The 18,400-nt window shown below is 40.6% G+C and overlaps 2 protein-coding genes across 2 annotated transcripts in view; one reads left to right on the forward strand and one right to left on the reverse strand.

Annotated features, from left to right (window-relative positions):
• FRMD3 (FERM domain containing 3) overlaps positions 1–18,400 on the reverse strand; it is a 208,801-nt gene that overhangs the window by 147,385 nt on the left and 43,016 nt on the right. The window lies entirely within an intron of this gene.
• IDNK (IDNK gluconokinase) overlaps positions 12,676–18,400 on the forward strand; it is a 91,705-nt gene continuing 85,980 nt past the window's right edge. Inside the window, exon 1 of the mRNA XM_060235401.1 lies at positions 12,676–12,682. The gene's annotated coding sequence lies outside the window, so the exon portion shown is untranslated. The remainder of the gene's footprint in view (positions 12,683–18,400) is intronic.

The following is an 18,400-nucleotide window of genomic DNA, read 5'->3' on the forward strand; positions in this document are numbered from 1 at the left end:
TCCCAGTTGCTTTATTTATTTAGAAAGCATCACAGCGTCTGCTTAAACAATGGTGATGTCAGGTGGTGTGGCCTAATATGCAAATAAGCTCCTGCTGGGCTTTTTCTTTTTAAAAAGCCCTGTTGATACATATATTTTAAAACATTATTTAAAGAAAAAAACAGGGTCCTTTATCAACATAACTTATTTGACCAGCAGCTTATTTGACCAGTAAAAAGATAATGTTAAGAAGAAGAGATGCTTTATATCTAAGAGACCCAAACTATTAGGCACTCATGCTCAATTCGGAAACTGAAAATCAGAATCAGGATTTATTCCTTATATGAAAAGAAAATTGTGCAACAGTGGTATGCAATAATTACATATCTAGTAGAGCACGATGTAATACCAACTAATGCTGTCTACAATTATTTGATATATTTTTAGCTGTTACAATTGTAGACTGTAGATGCTTTAATATATCAATGTAACTATACTATAAAGACAATAAAGTTAAAAATTTTGTTTAAAAAAAATAAAGAACCAGGATCTAGAAGAAGAAGAAGATACTGGATTTATATCCCGCCCTCCACTCCAAAGAGTCTCAGAGCGGCTCACAATCTCCTTTACCTGCCTCCCCCACAACAGACACCCTGTGAGGTGGGTGGGGCTGGAGAGGGCTCTCACAGCAGCTGCCCTTTCAAGGACAACTTCTGCCAGAGCTATGGCTGACCCAAGGCCATGCTAGCAGGTGCAAGTGGAGGAGTGGGGAATCAAACCCAGTTCTCCCAGATAAGAGTCCACACACTTAACCACTACACCAAACTGGATCTATGCAATGCACCAGGAGAGAACAGGGAAAGGACAGAGACAAATACTGAAAGCAGGACACAGTCCAAAACAAATGTTTAATGGATTACAAGAAAAACTGATTAGCCTATAACACCTCTACATACCTTGCTTGAAAGAAGAAATGCTTCACAACACTCAGTGATTTATTGCATAGCAATATTTTCATGCTGAAAAACATCTTAGAAATTAAACTAGGACAAAGTATCCCATGGTACCTCTATCTTCAAATCCAGCATATGTGTTCAACTACTGCGCTGACCAAAATCATGACAGCACCTCCAACTACTTTCGAACAAATTATTCAATATTCTTATACTACTAAAAACACTTAGTATCTAAAATTTATAGCTCACTCACTGATCTCAAAAATGCTTCTCAACTGATTTACCAATCCAAATAGTGTAAAATAATTGACAAATTATTACAAGGGGATAAATGGAATTCACTGTGGAATACTACACCATTCTCAACCAATATTACAGAAATCAGAATGCAAAGCTTCAAAATATTATTGTTTTGGTATCTGACTTCACAGAAGATAGCTTACCTTTCCAAAACAGCCTCTCCAACTTGCTGGAGAGCCTGTGGAGGACTAGGCTCTTATCTACATTGTTGGCTGGAGTACCCACTGATACAGTCCTCCCGGCTTGACATTTTACAACACATACACTGCATCACTGGTATTATTATCCAACTCCAGCCAGAACACGTTTTTGTTTTTTTTAAATGGTTGGGTTTATAAAAGTTATCCAAATATCAAACAACAAACTGTTTCCATTCTCCTACATGCTGCAAAAAGTGTAATAGCTATACAATGGAAAAGCCAATCCAGCCCACACATTCAGCTTTGATACAAAAAGCTATGGAACCTATATGTTATGGCTAAGATCACTGACTGTCTCTCTGATGTAAAATCTCACACTACCAAACTAAATTTTGAAACCATTTGGTTCCCTATTTTGGAATATTTGACTGAACAAAATGAAATTCCAAATGTACTAGACAAATTGTGTTTTTGGTAGACTTGCCACTATTGTATTGTGTTTTATATTTTGATGGATTTTCTTTATTGTTGTTTGTTTGTGCCCTTCATTGTACTTTCCAATGTGTTTCAATAAAAATATTTTATGGTGGAGCAGGGGAGAACTAGCGAGCTTTGATACAGAGCTTTTTCTAGCATTACTAGTGATAGTATTTTCAACTCCTCAGGCTCAATAGTTTAGTTATCCATACATCTGATGATGATGAATGCACCTCAGTGAAGAAGCAAAGTGTACTGAGTTGGATCCAGACTAAATTAGCAGTTTCTACCAATTCATTCTGCAGACCCTCCTTATGTCCTTGCTTGTGGTCTCTGATGCCCCAAGAGCAACATTTTGTGGAGATTGGTGGGCTGCAATGTGAGGAGAAAGGCAGAAAGATTCCATTTTGCCAATGGAAAATTTAGTCTGGATCCAAGTAATTGTGTGAGTATCCCTTACTGTCCAAATTCCACATCACTCCAGCTTTACAATAACTGCAAAAAACCACCATGCTGTAGGAAATGTGCTTATGTGTATTTACTTTAAAAGCAAATAGGAAGACTTTAAAAGTTTTGCCCTTTACCATAAAACAATTACTTTGACAAAGTCCAATAACAGGTGCTTTGAGTTTTTCTCTTAAGTGGCTTCCAAACAGAAAGTTATAATATAAATGGCCAAAATTGCATAATTAGGGCTGTCAAATAAACTGCCTTGTGCATAGCAATATCAATAATTAATAATTTTAAAATAGGAAGGCAAAATGCCCAAATTCAAGGAAAGACACAGACTATATTTAATTAAAGATCAGTTTTGTTACCCAACTGTGAGAAATTTCAAAGGAATTTTAAATCCGGTTCCAACTCAAATATTTACATGGCTTATCATTAATTGGGTAGCTGACATTTAAACTGCAGTGTGAAAAAAGGAAGAAAAAGGCAACTGAATGTTTTTTATGACAAAATTTTATGACAAAATGAATGTTTTTTTGTGACAAAATTAATTTGAAATTTAAATAAACTTATTCATACTAATAAGTCAGTTTGCCTTATTAATTAATTTCAGTTTGCCATGAAATTAATATACAAATATCAGTGAAAAAGCATTCAGATGAAAGGATCATTAACAACAGATATCCTGTCTCTGTTGATAATTTATTCATACTAATAAGTCAGTTTGCCTTGAAGATGTGTTCTGCTCTTATTCAGCTGATCCTATTTCTTATCTTAAATTTTAACACTTTGAAATAATTACCCATGACTGCAGTGACTCATAGTGGAGAGAGGGGAGAAGTCTTTTGCTATGAATAGTTTTGCATTACCTTCCTTGAGGGAATATTTTTCAAAAACCTATTTTGAAAAGAATATAACCCCAGTTTTTTCATCAGCAATCCCTCTTGCTAACCTCCTTACCTCTATGATACATTAACAAAAAGAATCAAACAGTAACCAAAGAAGTAAAGTAGAGTATTTGTGAGTTTCATATACTGTGGTGACTTTTGAAGATTTAAAAAGAAAAACCTGATTTGGACAGAGTTACTCTAAATAATGAACTTTCACGTTCGTATGCTTAGTAAATTGTTTGTGATATTTATTATAGTGAATTCATGGCCTCTGCTGCAGCAAATCCCTTCCATAGAAACAAGCTTATATAAATGCTTTATTTATTCCTGGCTGTAGGGCCCGTGAGGCCACAGTTGCGCTGCTGATTATTATGTACTAGTTATGCAAATTCATCTTTTCCACCTTATCAAAGAAGCTGTTTCAGCAAAAAGAATTTTGGATTTAGATTAAGTCTTTTATCTGAAATGCTGGCACAAGTATTGGTGTACCAGAGGATAGAATGGAGTGAAGCTCCAGTAGAGCTGCATATCTTCCTCCATTACTGCATTCTTGTAAACCAAAATTATATTTTAAAAAAGTACAGTATCTTATACAGTTTGCATGTGTGTGTACTTGCTTATTCTAACCTATAGAAATCTATTTCTACATTTTAACATACTGTTGAATTCTCTCTGTCTCAGCTTGCATATCCTTTTGCATGTAAGAATTAACAGTCCAGACCAACTGATGGTAAAATTAAAAATACATCCAATAAGAAACTCCACTGAACACATCAAAAAAGGTATCTTTTTGTTTTCATTTATATTCCCAGAGGGGATCCCAAGAGTAGACCAATATGTCAAGTCCTGTGTGTGTTTGCATTCAATGCATATGTATTTCTCACATACATGGAAATGAAGCACATGTGTATACAAGCCCTGAAGCACAAACAAGTCTTCTGAGAAGAGATGTCAAGCTGTCACACTAAGATTCCACCAAAACATATATTTAATTCACTCACCAAGAGAAGCCTAAAAAATTCAGTGCAGACACTAGGAGCAGCATGCTAGAGATCAGTACAGAAACATCCTTGTTTGACTGCCTTTGGACAAAACTGACTCAAGTAATGTAACTCTTATTCTTAGGCTTCGTTCTCACTGAAGTGGTAAACTTGACTGTCAGTTGTGCATTTCAGGTATAGGTTTACCATTTGCCTGGTAATCAATCTCCCAACCCTGCTCTCAGCCCCACCATCAATAATTTAAAGAGTGGAAGAAAAATGGGGAGAATGGCATCAATGGTGATTCTTTAGGAATTTTCCACAATCTCTATGGAAAAGGTATTAGGGAGGTTCCTAGAGCTCTAGTCAGATGTGGTATCACATCCCCCCCAAACTCCATCCTCCTCAGGTATCACCCCTCAAATCTCCTGGGATTTGCTGGAGGCAACTCAATTCATGTAACAGGTGTGGAGGCTCATATAATTAAATGCTGCTCCATTTTAAAAAAAGAAAACCCCTTCTTGAAGAAAAAGTGGTATAGCCCAAACACAGAGTTGTCAATTCAGTTTGAACCAGATTTTAGTTACATTTGAGGAAACAAGGATAGTTGGGTCTCCTACTTAGCTCAGTTTGAAAATGTTAAGGTTCAACAGTCACAATTAGAGATGGGCACAAACCAAACCATGGTCCATGATGAACCCAACCAGTTAATGATTCCTAAACCAGAAATTCAGGGGAACATGCCTCCCATGAACTCTTCCGTGGAGATCACTCAGATAGCAGAGATCAGCTCCCCTTGAGGGGTGGGGAATGAATGCCTTCACTTGGGTGAGTGGGAAGACAGCAAGGCTGGGGGGGGGGGGTGCACTTACCCAGAGGCCTTTAGTGATACCTTTCCAGGTTGTTCAGAAATTCCTAAGGTATCACTACAGGTATCACTTTCCTCCTGGGGAACCACTGTTGCCAGTCTCCAGGTGAGGGCTGTAGAAGCTAACTGGCTGAGTTCAAACCAGCCTAACCTGGCTCATGGGGTTGTTGTTTAGATCAAAATGGGGAGAGGAATGATGTAAGCTGATGTAATGGCTAAGGACTCCTCCCTATTAAACAGTCTGTCAGAGAGAGACTGTTGGTCTGAAAGGTATCACCATAGGCTTTGAGGCAGAACTCATTGGGGCCAGTTCTGATTACAGCTGTCAGTTCCAGGCTGGTGGGAAATTCCTGGAGATTCTGTGCTGGAGTTTGAGGAGGGCATAGGAGTTAGGGCTTCAGAGTGGGGTCTGCTGGACCCAGGTCCTTGCTATTGAAGCTGACTGGGTGATTTCGGACCAGTCACAGACTTCCAGCCTAACATATCTCACAGGGTTGTGAGAAGGGAATGATGCAAGCTGCTTTGTTCCCACCACCACCACCCTGTGGAGAAAGACAGCCTACGTAGAGGCTGCAGGTAAGGGGAAGGCGATGGAAACCTGAAGTCAGAGGGGCAGATAAAGGGAAGGAGATAGGGTTGCCAAATCCAGGTTAGGAAATTCCTGAGATTTAAGGAGTGGGGCCTGGAGAGGGTGAGGTTTGAGGAGGGGTGGGACCTCAGAGAGGTACAATGTCATAGACTCCAAACCAACAATTTCCTCTGGAGATTACTCAGAATTACAACTGCTCTCTAGATGGCAGAGATCAACTCACCTTGAGGGGGGGAGTCAATGCCTTCACTTGGGTGGGTGGGAAGACAGCAAGGGTGGCGGACACTCACCCAGAGTCTCCTTCTAGAACCCATTGTATTTTTCCTTGACAGCAGATCTTACTTGAACATAAAATATTAAAAACTAACAACCTTTCATGAAGTTTCGGAGAAAAAATGCTTGAAAATTAATCATTTCTAATATTTTTGTACCCCAGGGTATATTTTCTACCCCAAAAATATACCTCTCTGTGGTGAGGAAAATATCTATCAGGAAGGGTCATCTGGTGGCCTTAAAAGGCTTTCCTGGAGCTGAATTTTACGGGGGGGACGACTCATGGGGTAAGTTACATGAACTGGGGTTTAAAAACAACCCCAATGACAAAATGCTACCAGGGCCTTCTTTTTTTTTTACCCTTTTACAGAATCAAATGGCAAGTGGTTGTACTCTGAGGCAGGGCTGCTTTCCCACTATAGCCTGGGCCATGTGCAGAGCTGTTGCACCCAGAGCTAGGCCTCTCTGCACTGAGCCAGGCATGCACAGACCCACGTGGGAGAGGAGGTGCTATTGAGCAGCTTAGTAGATGCAAAGCCCAGCAGCTCCAACAGATCAAGTTGTTGGCTGCTTTTCCTTCCTCCTTCCCTCCCTTCCTCCTTCATGGGGTAGGAAAGGTAAGACAGGCAAGGAGCTGCCCAATGGCAGCACTGGGGTTGCTGCTTGGGGTTGCGGGTGGCAGCTTAGGGCTTGATGTTTGCTGTCTCTGGTGCTCCACATTCCACTGGCACCCTAAACAATCACCTACTCCTGCTTTGAAGAATTGCTTTCTATTTATAGGTGGCAATGTCCTAGAAGAAAAAAGTTCTAAAGCCACTCTACATTCTGCCAAAAATTATAACAGGGATAGCTAATTCAAGAAGGATTTTTAAGACTCTGATCTGAATCCAACTCTAATTTTTAAATTTGAGCATGTTTATTACTCTGCAAATACATTTAAATATGAAAACCATACCTAACTGATAGCATACTTGTCTGTTAAAAAATTATTCATAATTTAAATAGTCACATATGATAGAGAAAAGGATAGCGTATTTTTACAGCCTATATTGCCATTTAATGTTTTAAAATATGGAAATTTCAAAGATCATTCCAAAATTAAGAAACCACTGAGGAATACAATTGCCTTCTGCTTGGCATGTAGGGTTGCCATCCTCCCCAGTCCAGGTGGTGGTTCCCCTGCTTTTGCAGGTGTTGCCAACCAGCTGGCAGGCGCGGGAAACCATACTTGCAAATGCTCCAGAACATGGCATGATGACATCACCCAGAACACTACGGTAAATCTGGGCTCAAGCCACAGAGTTTTGCCCAAAAACTAGAGTGTTGTCATGCAATGTCAGTAGTGCAATGATGTCACATCCAGGTGACATCATTGTGCTATGTACACTTTTCCCAAGAAGCCATGACGATTCCCACACCAGCAAGCAGGTAGGACCTGGCAACCCTACTGGCACATCTGGGGAGAAGGAAAGAAGAAGGAAAAGACAGGACAGTGAGAAAAGCTTACTGACAAAAGAAATCTGACTGGCAATGGATTATAAAGTAAGTAGATCCATTAAAAGCAAACTGACAATGGCAAACTGAGTAAGCAGAAATAACTGAGCAGAATTTGCTATACCTGACTAGATTCAGATCAGCAATTGAAAGTGAGACATGTCCTTTTGTCAAATTCTAAACCTGAGCCAGATAACATGATACCTCATGAGACACTGAACTATAGACACCATGGAGAGGAGTGCATTAAAGAGCACACTGAGGCATATGGAATTTAGGGCATGTAAGAAGAGCCTCATAGGAGCAATGTTGCTAGAGAGAGCAACAAAGAGAAATAGTGCAGGATATTAAAGAATTTAATGACAGAAAGTGAGATGAGGCATTTATGGGGACTGGCTAGTGACAGAGCTGAACATCAGTAATTCCTGGCATTTATGTAAGTATACTGAAGTAAGCAGATGATGTAATGCAGGACAGCAAAAACACAGAGAACACATAAGAAATAAATTATCTGACACAGACCTTGGGTCACTTTATGCGCATACTGTTAAGCACAGCCCTTCAAAGAGAGGAAAATAATGCTAACATTTGCACACAAGTGCAGAAGAAGAGTCCTGGCTAGATCAGACAAAAGGTTAATCTAGTCTAGCATCCTACAGCAGCCAACCAGATCCCCACTGCTGATCCCAGCAACTGCTGATGAGCACAAAGGTTTCATTTAGCCATCAAGACTAATGACTACTGATGGCCTGACCTCTGTGGATTAGCCATCAGACATCTTGTGAATTTCATAGGCATAATTCCACAAACTAGCACTACATCATGTCTTTGATAAATCTACTGACCATAAATTGTATGAGGTAGTTCTGAATTCTAGTGTTCTAGGAAAGGAAAAAAGGAATCTATAGACAACTAAAAATAATCTCTGGGAATATAATTTTATAATATGTACAAGAAAACACTTCTTCAGATAGCATATCATTATTTAATGCTGTTTACTCCCTCAGGATATAGTAATGGCTTTTTAAAGGATTACACAAACGAATACAGGACGGAGCCACAGAGAGGCATTAGTTGTAGGAACAAGAGCACTAAATCTGCACTTTCAGATGTAATAAAAAAGAGGCTGGTTTTCATGCCATACATAAGAGAATAAGTGCAGTGAACAGATGGGCATGTGGTAGGGTTGCCAGCTTCCAAGTTGGGCCTGGAGATTTCTCACAATTGTAACTGATCTCCAGACTACAGATATCAGATGCCTTGGAGAAAATGGCTACCTTGTAAAGTGGACTCTATAAGATTATACTCCACTGAGTCCCCTCTCTTTCCCAAACCACATCCTCTCCATGTTCCACCCCCAAACATCTAATAATTTCCCACCCCAGAGTTGGTCTGATTTTATGTTCTTTGCTAAGGCATTTGCTACTCAGCAGCAGATTTGAGAAGCAAAGTGAAGATTAACAAATAAAAATAACAGGACAGAGGGCAGGGGTCTCATAATAATCTAGAAAACACACTCCAAATTTTCTACAAGGCAGTAAAATAGGTGAAATTCAAAAATAGAACATGTATTTAGACAACTTGTTTACTAAAACAAGACTAGCAGTGGGGGGGGGGGGCACCTGAAGAGCTTGTCTGAATGCCAAAGGCTGCTTCCTTTGTTTGGTGAATCTTGGTCACATAGCAGCAGTTTCCAGCTCTTCTAACTGCTCATTTATGAATGACCATTTTGTTTAGGAAATCCTTGTATTACAGTTCTGGTCCCTGTAACCATCCCACACCTACTTTTGCTTAGCAGATGTTGCTTTGCTTTGACTCTCTCCCCACCCCAACTGAGAGTGATTGTATGGAACAACATTTGGGATTCACTGATGATGACTGAACAATTACTTTCTTTCACTAAAAGTTCACTCGATGCAAATGCTGCACCAACTTTTTACACAGTAGTAATCAATATCAATTTTGTTGACATCAAAGAGTTATAAAGGTTTCCAATGCTTCAGGGAAGCATTGGAGCCCCAACAATTTCTGCTTAATCATCCAAATACAAAATAGACAAATGTGAAAAGAAAGGATGGGGATGGATGGTGGCTCAATGGTAGAGTATCTGCTTGGTAAGCAGGAGATCCCAGTTTCAATCTCGGGCAACTCCAATTAAAAAGGGTCCAGGCAAGTAGGTGTGAAAACCCTCAGCTTGAGAGCCTGGAGAGCCACTGACAGTATGAGTAGACGATACTGACTTTGATGGATTGAGGGTCTGATTCAGTATAAGGCAGCTTCATATGTTCATATGAAAGACACAATATCACAGTTTGGGCCAACCAAGACAAACTATATTGTAAAGACAAAGTTCCAGCATGCTGTCACACACCTGACTAGTAAGATTTTAGGTTGTGTTATGACATCAGGACATTCTACACTTTCCTAAATTTTATTCTACATTGTTGGCTGGCTAAGGCAGAGCAGGGAAATGTAGAATGTCTTGACATTACAATACAAGGCAAGTTTTACTAGATAATAGGGAGGGGGGATATAGATTCACATCAGCTGTTTTTATGGCAGCTGCACACTGTCAGAATGCCTACATCATTCCTTATGTTACAGACCTCGGCAAAACTGTATAAAGTGATAAAAGACATGCATTTTATCACTTTATAGGCAGACTGTCACTTTTGTAGAGAGTCTCACAGAAAGCAGAATGTTATAGTGGAATGATATAGGGCTGACAGGCAAAGTACCTTTCATGGCACTTCAGTCTCCAGATTAGGCACACAAGACATTTCAGTGTCTCTTCACCTTGGAATAATTTCTATCCTATGTGCATAATTCCAATAATTACTCATACTAAAACTGTGTTTATGTTTAGAGAATTCCTTTACAATTTCAATTGCAAATCCTCAGGATTAGGAAAATTATCTCTTCACAAACTTCTAAACAAACTAAAAGAATTTCTAGAAAAGTGTTTAGTGGCAATCTTTTATAAAAGAGGGGGGGGGGTGAACAATCAAAAAGGGTTCTCGTTCACCACTATTTTACCTTTGCTGTTAAAAATCTGTTTTTTCACTGTCAGAGCAATTTTATTCTGTTTAGATCAGCATGGAATCTTTGTACTATACAGCACTTTGAACTCTAATTAACACATTTTCAGTATAAGGTAGAAAAGTGACCTTGGAAACTGCAAACCTGATACAATACTTTCTCAAATGCATGTCTTATCACTTTAATATTTCTTTAATTATCTCTCTGTTTCCCAATAAATTAACATTCATTCAGCCATTCAGTGTTCAGCTTAGAATTGAGTAGGTCCATAATAAAATCAACTGACATGGTCTGCCAGGGTCCTGAAGGAGTTGGTAGGGGATGTAGCAGACTTGCTGGTTTCCTCGATTGGTCCTTGCTTGTTGGAAAACATCGCAAGAGCTGATGTATTGAGCCACATCTACCTGCATTCTCAGGTGAGCAAGTGAAGTGTTCTGTATCACCCCAAATGCCCAGGAGGTTTGATGTCATGGGTAAAATGCAGGATTTCTATATGCAGGGATCCCTGTAGTACATAAAGTTTCCCTTGATGGGTGAGCATCCCCTGTTGTTCTGCATAACCTGTTGGGGACTCTTGCTTAGCATCTCAAAGACTCTGGAGCTTCTTCTGTGCCCAAGGTCATTCTGTTGCTGTTCCTGTATCTGCTCTCTAAGCAAAGAGGTTGAGGGCAGGGCAACAAAGACCTTGGGTGGCAGGACTGTCGCAAATGGATGTTCCTGGGCTGTGGATGCAGAGTACTTGGGTTTTCTAGATAGAGCATTGGCCCTCTTGCTCTAGCTACTGAAGTTGGAAGAAATCAGACATATAGGAATGCTCAGACCTTTTTCTACCTACGTTCCATCCCTGGGCATGTTGGTTCCATCCCTGGGCATGTTGGTTGGACTAGGAATACTTACCCAGCTCTGACATTGGTTTTGACTAATGTCAGATCTATCAATAATAAGACCCATACTCTCTGCAATTATTTTGTGGAGCAGCAGATAGATCTGGCATGTGTGACCAAGACCTGGGTGCAGGAGGGTGAAACTGTCACCCTGAACCAGCTTGCCCCACCTGGGTTCTCAGTCCACCAATCTCAGATGACCGAGCAGGGGGAGGGGGGGCGGAATTGCAGTGCTCATTCATGATTCTTTCTCTTTCAGGGCACTCCCTGCCCCAAATATAGCTGGCATTGAATGTATAGGCCTAGCATGGGAGGCTGAGGAGAGTTTGGATATCTGGGTAGTATACTGGCCACCTAACGCCTGCCCTGCTGGATGCGGTAATGACCTGGGCATTGGACTTCCCCAGGCTGTTAGTGCTGGGGGATTTCAATGTCCATGTTGACGATGCAGCATCCTTGCAAGTCCAGGACCTAGTGTCATCCATGGAGATGCTGAAACTCATCCAGATTGAATCAGCCCCCACTCACCAGGCTGATCACACACTGGATCTGGTTTTTGGGGCCGGGATAACATCAAATCCGATAGCTGTTGATCGAGTTCCATGGTCATATCACCACGGTCTGAAAGTCCAACGGAACCTGCAGCCCTCCTCCTGCTTAGGCAGTGAGCAGATTTATGCTTGCCCACAGAGCCAACTGGACCCTGAGCGGCTTCAGGAAGCTCTATGGGATCCAGTGCCCCCTGGTTGGCCATTATATGAGCTAGTAGAGGACTGGTATTCCCAGCTCTCTACGGCCATCGATGACATTGCCCCTTGAACCCTCTTTGTTGCCATGCCAAAGCAACCCCATGGAGCTGCAGAGAATGAAGCAGCAACTTAAACAGCTAGAGCAAGTGTGGCAGCGTTCTTATGACAAAGTCAAGAGCTTCTTATAGAATGTTTTTGAAGGTCTATGAGAAGGCAGTGAAATCTGCTAAGAAAGACTTCTATGCAACCTCCATTGCATCTGCGAAATAGTGCCCAGCCCAATTGTTTAGAACGATTCGATCATTAACCATGTTGCCAACTGGCAACAAAAAGGTTAGAGAATTGGACATTGGCTGTGAGGCCTTTGCAACTTATTTCACATATAAAGTTTTGACTCTCTGCCAAGATCTTCCAGCCACAATTGACACAGTATGGAAACTGGAAACCCATATCTGTCTTCTGGCTCTATTTTGGACCACTTCAACCGACTTTCTGTGGAAGATGTGGACAGGATCTTGGCTGCAGTGAAGCCTACCACCTGCCCTTTAGATCCATGTCCATCGTGGCTTGTAAAAGCAGGCGGTCATGGTATCCAGGGCCCTCTGGCTGATATTGTCAATCTGTCCCTGTCATCAGGGATGTTCCCAGCCAGGCTCAAGGAGACAGTGATTCGTTTGCTTTTTAAAAAGCCATCTTTGGACCCGATGGTCCTAACCAATTACTGCCCAGTTTTGAATCTTCCGTTTCTGGGTAAGGTAATTGAGAAAGTGGTGGCAGAGCAGTTTCAAGTTTTCCTGGGACATACATCTGCCCTTGATCCATTCCAGTCCGGCTTCCACCCGGACCATGGGACAGAGACTGTTCTGGTCGCTCTCACAGATGACCTCAGAAGGCAACTGGATTAAGGTGGATCAGCGCTGCTGTTGCTCTTAGAACTATCAACAGCGCCCCCTTGCCAGATTGCTTGAGGCTTTGGGCTCGGTTGTCACCAGTATGCAGATGACACCCAGCTCTATCTGTTGATGGACAGCCATTCAGACTCTGCCCCAGATCATCTGACACGGGCCTTAGAAGCTGTGACTTGATGGTTGCAATTAAGTCGGCTGAAACTTAATCCAACTAAGACAGAGGTCCTGTACTTGAGCTGTGGGGGGTTAGAGTCCGGCATCCGGCTCACAACCCTGGATGGTGCATCTCTTGTGCCGGTCCAGAAGGTGAAGAGCCTGGGAGTGATACTGGATGCCTCACTTTTCATGGAGGCCCAGATCACAACAGTTGCTTGTTCTGCCTTTTACTATCTTTGGCAGAGTAGACAATTAGCGTCCTACCTGTCCTCTCAGGACTTAGCTACAGGGATCCATGCAATGGTCGCTTCCAGATTGGACTATTGTAACTCGCTCTACGCAGGCTTGCTCTTGAGGCTGACCCAGAATCTCCAGCTGGTGCAAAATGTGGCAGCATGGCTGGTAACTGCATTGCCTTTACAGGCAAGCATCTGGCCAGCGATGCACCAATTGCAGAGCTGCTTCAAGGTTTTGGTTTTAACATTTAAAGCCTTACACGGCCTGGGACTGACATACCTGCAGGGCCACCTCTCCCCATACGGGCCCCAGAGATCGTTATGTTCCGCTTTGCACATCTCCTGATTGTCTCTAGTCTGAAGGACGTTTGACTTGCCTCAACCAAGGCCAGGGCCTTTTCAGCCTTGGCTCTGGCCTGGTGGAATCAGCCCCCTGTGGAGATCTAGGCTCTACCTGAATTAATGCAATTTCGTACGGCCTGCAAGACAAAGCTATTCCAGGCCTTCGGTTGAGGCAGCGGATGTCCTTATTTCCATCTGCTTGGCCTCCCTTACCTGTCACCATCTTATTCTAATTTTATCTTAATCGATTATTCCATCTCTGGGCCTACTGTTGTATTGATATATATAATGTGCCCAATTGGAAACTGCCGCCTGTGACATATATGTTGTTTGTTTTATTGTATCCTCTGGTTTTTGCTTGTAGTTTTTAATTGTTTTAACTTTTGTTGTTATCCGCCCTGAGCCCATTCATGGGAAAGGGTGGAATACAAATTAACATAAATAAATAAATACTGGGAATGTAGGTTACTGTACAATTGCAACTGGAAAAGAAGAGTGACTACCGGATCTGCCTTTGGTTCAGCCAGCGTGCCTTTTGCAGATGCTCCAGGTTGTGATGGTCCATCCGCACTTGCACTGGGTGTCAAGCCCCCTCCAGGTGGCACTGGGGTTGAAGGCTGCTTTAATTGCCAGGCGCTCCTGTTTCCAAACTGTATATTTTCACTCAGTGGGAGTGAGTTATTGCAAACAGAAGGCACTGGCACAAGGTCATAATCGTTTGGTGGTCATTTCCTGCTGTAACAAAATTTCACCGGTCATGGAACTGGAGGCATCCGTTTCCACCAAAATGCCAAGCTGGGATCTGGGTAGCACAGTACTTGTCTGGTGGCAAATATTTTCTTTAATTTCTAGAAGGCCTGCTAGGCTGTGGTGATCCACTGAAGAAACTCTGAAGGCTGGAGCAGTCTGGTCAAGGCCACAGCCTGGGAGGTGAAGTCTGCAATAAACGCAAAAATAATTGGCAAAGCCCAAGAACTGTTAAATGTCTTTCCAGTGACTAGGGGCCTGCCAGGAGAGTACTGCCTTTATCTTGGAGACTGCAGGGAAAATGCACATGAGAAGGGGCATCACCAGGTATTAATATTGCCCATACACCATTCCAAGTGCAGAATAAAGTCTTCCACTCATCGCCTGCACATATACGGACCAGGTTATAGGCCCCACAAAAATCAAGCTTGGTGTATATTCTGGCCCCCTTTAACTGCTTCAGGAGCTCTGGGGTTAAGGGCATAGGATAATGATCCCAAACTGTGATTTTGTTACAAGCCTGATAATCATTGGACAGCCACAGTTCTCCACTCTTTTTCTTTACAAACAAGACAGAAGCAGAAGTTGAGAAGACAGATGGATGTATAAAACCCCAATGCAGATTTTTAGTTAGAATATCCCTCAGTGCCTCTCATTTTGGCTCTGACAGAAAGAAGAGTCACCTAGCAGGCAAGGGTGCTCCCAGTACTAAATTGATTACACAATCATAAGGACAATGTGAGAGCAGCTCATGGCCGCAGGTATTAAATATAAATGGTCTCCCTCTGGAAAAATGCTTGTTCGTCACAACAACAAATCTTGGGCAATTGAAAAACTGGAAGTGGGTCACACACTTCTGAGAATGTTGAATTTGAAGGCTCCTATGGATCTCGACAAGAAATCACAGAAGAGAAAGCTGAACTTCGCTCCACCTTCCAAAGGTGGCAAAATTCCTACCCACTATTCTTCCCTAGACGATCTACAGTCAGATCTATCCATGACTACGTGAACTCTTTCTACCTGCTCTTTATTTTCTTCTGAATAATTGCTGCATTGGGATATTGATTTTATATTATGATATTACTATTTGTTAGCTGTGAATCTTTTTTCTTCCCTTTTTTTTGTGGGTGGGCCAGGGCGAGGCAGTTTAAGGTGTACTCAGCTGCTTAGCTCTCTTATGATGGGACGGCGGTTCAGTAGGGTTGGTAGGACCCTGTCTCAGTTGTTTTTTTTCTGGAACCTATTTGGTTTTCCCTTTGGATTCTCGTTTTTGGGGGGTTTCTTTTCCTTCTGCCAACACACAGAGCCTCTTTGGTAATTGATAGCGGTTGGGATACTTTTTGGAAACATTTGGTGGTTTGGATAGGGAGGGGGGAACAGTGGGAGGGGGGTTGTTACTGTTTAAGATTTCTTAGTTCTCGATACTGATTTTTGCATTTCACTTACTTACTCCAAGACTTTTATATGAATGTGAAGCCTTAGTGTTTCTTATGCTGACATTAAGCTTCTTTTTGTTGGGCAAACTTTATAAGTCCCTCATCTTTTTGGTTCTATTTTTCGATACTGCAGTGATTTTGACTTTTATTGGAAAATATTGGATGCCCTTTCCTTTTTCTCTGAGAGACTATATATGGGGTGGATGTTGTAAATCTCTGAGAATTTATTTATGTCTAATTTTTTTCTTTATGGACTTGTTTTTATATGCCAATTCTTCTGTAGATGAACAGTTTGCTTCTGGATATGATTGTTCTCCATTTGTCTACTCACAATCTCTTTGTTCCTCTCTTTCATCGTTTTTCTCTTACTCCCTTTTACTTTTGATTATGGCATCTTTTGAAAATAGTCTCCCTCAACTGTTGAGGAGTTAACCATATAATAAAGCCAAGCACATTCATAACTATCTAAAATCTCAACATACAGATGTAGCGTTTCTTCAAGAAACACATCTCAGAAATAATAACTACTTACTCATTTCTCAGTATTTTCCTGCTTCATTTGATGCTCCAGGCCCTTCTAGGGCACTTGGCGTGGCTATCCTTTTTAAATCACATAGGTTCACGTGCCAAGCCATTTAAAAAGATGAATAAAGTAGATTTTTATTTGTCAAAGGGGTCCTAAATGATGTTTCAGTGGCTACGGCTGTTGTTTATGCCCTAAACTCCAGTCAATTAAGCTACATAAGGGAAGTCATGTCTAAATTACATTTCTCTCATAATGGGAGCAGATTTTAACTATTTTATGAATAAATCTTTTGATAAGGCAACTATACATCGTTCCAAGAGAACCTCGAATCACTTCCGAGTTTCAAATTCAGATCTCCCAAAAAAAATGTTGGATATGAATTTGATGCCTGGCGTTTCCTACACCCCTTAGAATGAGAAGATACTTATTTTTCCAACTGCTTCAATACCTTCACCAGAATAGACTATATTCTTATTTCATCTTCTCTTGTTAACTCTTTAACTTATTGCTATGACAGGGCCCAGCTGTTGGTCTGATCATGCCCTGGTCCTGTGTAAATTATCTCTGCAAGAAAACAAAGACAGAAGCTATGCCTGGAAATGTAATAATTTTTTTATTAAAAGATGCCAATTTTACTAAACAAAATGAGCAAGACAGAGAGGAATTTTTTAGGCATAATTTGACAGAGGATGTGCCTCTCCCAATAATTTGGGACACTTTTAAAGCCTATTTGTGTGGCAAAATTATCTCGATCTCCTCTGCCTACAAAAAAAGAGAGAGAAATTAAAACAGATTATTTTAAAAATTTTAAAATTTAGAATCCCAGCATGTAATACCAACATGTAATACCAAAATATATAGAAAACTTCTGGAAGGAAGAAAGAAATATGAAGCACTATAAGTCAATAAAATTTAAAAAAATCTTTTATACCTAAAGCAATCATTTTGATACAAAGGCCCTCAGGCCTTATGTCTGTTAGCTTGGAAGGTAAAGAAACAATCATAAGAATTAAGGTATTAAGGACATTAAAGATTTTAATGGTCAACTGCAAACATCGACTAAGACCATTCTAAAAACCTTTAAAGAATTTTATATGAAATTATACCAATCTACCAAACCCTCTTCTCAATCAATTGAATCTTTTCTAAATTCTAATAAGTCCCTGAAAATTCTCACAGATACCCACAAAAAATTTTAGATCAGCAATTTGATTAATCGGAAATTTCTATTATTATTAAATTGAAAATCTAATAAATCTGACATGGACGATTTTTATAATTTGTTAAAATTCTTTATCCCCTTATTTTTGGATCTTTTTAATCATATTCGGTCTACTGGTTCCATACCTTCTACTTGGAATCTAGCAAAAATAGTGGTTCTACATAAGAAAGACAGGGATCCTTTTTCTCCTTCATCCTACCGTCCCATGTCCCTTTTGAACCACGATTATAAATTATTCACAAACATTTTAATACATAGACTGAATCATATAATTGGTAAGTACATTTCTTCAGATCAAACTGGTTTTATACTGAGAAGAGACAACCAACAACATTAGAAAAACATTAAGTATTATACACTATTGTAAAACTAAATCAATAAACAACACATGCCTTCTTCTCTCATTAGATGTGGAGAAGGCAATTGATACCTCAATTTTTATATTTTTATATTTACTCAATTTTTATATTTACTTTTACAAAAAAATAACTTTGGCCCAAAATTTCAACAAATTATCTCTTCTCTATATTCTCAACCCCAAGCTATACTAAGCATCAATAATGACAATTCTAAGGCTTTTTAACTAGCCAGAGGAGCATACCAAGGGTGTCCACTCTCCTCCCTCCTGATCGCACTAGCGATAGAACCCTTGGCTAATAATCTCAGGGATGAAACTCTTATTTCAAGCATTAGTATCAATTCACATCAGTTCCACATAAGTTTGTTTGCAGATGATATGATTCTTTATATTTCAAATCC

The sequence above is a fragment of the Heteronotia binoei genome, chromosome 4, assembly GCF_032191835.1.
Source record: "Heteronotia binoei isolate CCM8104 ecotype False Entrance Well chromosome 4, APGP_CSIRO_Hbin_v1, whole genome shotgun sequence".
Lineage (NCBI taxonomy): Eukaryota > Metazoa > Chordata > Lepidosauria > Squamata > Gekkonidae > Heteronotia > Heteronotia binoei.